The sequence below is a fragment of the Rhodamnia argentea genome, chromosome 4, assembly GCF_020921035.1.
Source record: "Rhodamnia argentea isolate NSW1041297 chromosome 4, ASM2092103v1, whole genome shotgun sequence".
Lineage (NCBI taxonomy): Eukaryota > Viridiplantae > Streptophyta > Magnoliopsida > Myrtales > Myrtaceae > Rhodamnia > Rhodamnia argentea.
Genome location: NC_063153.1, coordinates 27875035 through 27877299, shown reverse-complemented (window position 1 = coordinate 27877299; position 2265 = coordinate 27875035). Strand labels below are relative to the sequence as shown.

General features: G+C 39.1%; 1 pseudogene; it reads left to right on the top strand.

Annotated features, from left to right (window-relative positions):
- The first annotated feature begins 470 nt into the window (after window positions 1-470).
- LOC115743527 lies at window positions 471-1642 on the top strand (annotated as a pseudogene).
- Window positions 1643-2265: the final 623 nt, after the last annotated feature.

Here is a 2265-nt window from a genome sequence, read left to right as displayed (position 1 = left end):
CGGCGAAGTCAAATTCCTATTTTGTTTCCCAATCAATGTTCGAGATAATTTTGATGAAATGTCCTTATACAATTTATCCTTAAAAAAAAATTATGAATCCGGTCGGTTCGTTCTCTCATAATTATTTCAAAAAGAGCTAAAGACAACATATCGTCCGGACACATATATGAGCTCAACTTGCATCTTTCGAGCAACTTCATAGGATGAATGCTTTGACCAATGAAAATAATAAATTAAAAAAACCAATCGATCCCTTAAAAAAAATATAATGCCTACTCCATCTTGTTAGAACCATTCAAAACCGCTTTAAAAAAATTAGAGACTTACCTACTCTCAATCTCTTGTATATCCATGGAGGACACTGTCCAGCATCACCACCTTCACGTCCAATCTATAAATACCTTCATCTTCTTCACTCGAAATGCACCATTTCGAAGAAGCTCGATACTCAATCAAAATCCAGGGGAAAAAAAAAAAAGCTCTATCTATCTCTCCAGTTTTCTCCCGTTTTCACCTCCGAAAACCCTCATTAGAACATGGGTCTCATCACTTATGACATGGAGGTCGCCACCCCGATTCCGCCGGCCCGGATGTTCAAGGCGTTTGTTTTCGACAGCGACAAGATATTCCCGAAGATCCTCCCCCATGCCTTCAAAAGCATCGAGGTCATCGAAGGTGACGGAGGGCCCGGAACCATCAAGAAGATTACCTTTGGAGAAGGTTAAGAACTTTCAAAAATCTCGATAGACTAATTGGACTTTCCTAACAACAAAAATCCGCTATTTTTATATGTCATTAGAAAAGGAGTTCATGCTAAAGACTTCCAATTTGAAACTATGCCTTTGTGTGGTAGATTGATTAAGTTCTGGATCGGTTCACAGTGGTTTCATAAATTCTACAAATCATGAGTCATATAGACACCGGTAGATGATAGTTCAAAGTAACTTACAAAATGCATAGAGAGTGTACAGATATACTAATTATGTTTGAGAGTGACCACGGAATTCTTTTGTCTGTTAAAATTTACAACCCTAGAGCAAAGGGGAAAAATCCTTAGCCGGAAAGTTACAACCGTCAAGTTACGCCGCACCATCTTGTGTCCAGTGCTTCTTGTGAATTGGTATCAGAATTTGCATACAAACAATTTTGACTCATCATCAATATATTTGCAAGTAATGCTCTCTTATATTTGATTCAACGATAACAATTGCAGCTAGCCATCTCAAGTACGCGAAACACGGGGTTGACGCTCTGGACCAGGAGAAGCTCACATACAGCTACAGCTGGATCGAGGGCGACGCCCTGATGAACATATTCGAGAAGATCTCATACGACATCACGATCGAGGCCGGCCCGAGGGAGGGCCCATATGCAAGAACATGAGCAAGTACTACACCACTGGTGACATCCAGTTCACCGAGGAGCAAATCAAGGAAGGCAAGGAGAAGGTCTTGGGCTTGTTCAAGGCTCTTGAGGGTTATCTCTTGGCCAACCCTAATGCTTGCTAAGAATGTCGGACGTATGAGGTGATCACCGTCTATTACCACAAGATTGTCGATCTTATGATGATGTCTCTCCTAAAGGGTGTGTGTCTCTTCATGGTTGTTCATTTTTAATCTTGGGTTTATGTTCACATTAAGGAGCCTCAAGCCCGCCCTGTAGCAAGTCTACGAGATCGTTACGTTGTTTGGAGTATTTTGAGAATGGTGTGATGTCGGCAAATAAATACAAAGGAAATCCTCTTTCTATTTTCTTAGTATGTGTGTAATTTATTATTCCTTAATTTGATACGTGAAAACTAAGGAGGGAAAACGTCAACCGTCGAAAAGCAACATGCTCTTTATTTCTAAAATAATTGGTGTCCGCACTATCATTATGTGGATAGTATATGACACCTCGGCTAACAATTTATTCTACAAAATAATAAATCGTTAAGTACTTAGCTTATAAAGAACCGGCTAGGTGTTTGAGGTCCCGTATGCTCGACACTTAAAACTCCAATTCGTTTGCACCTTCTTAATTACAATGTACTGAATAATCAATATCGATTTCGTGATCAACCCAATTTGCCTACTTAATTATGATTAATACATACTCTTCCAACAACTCTGTCATTTGGATCAAATGAAATTAGCGTATGCCATGTGAAGTCAATCCAATTATAGACAATATGAAAATGATAGGGGTGTAGTGTTGTACATTTTACAATCTAATTCGTCCATAATTTGTAAAATGAAAACCCATTGACCATTTAGATGATGCCTT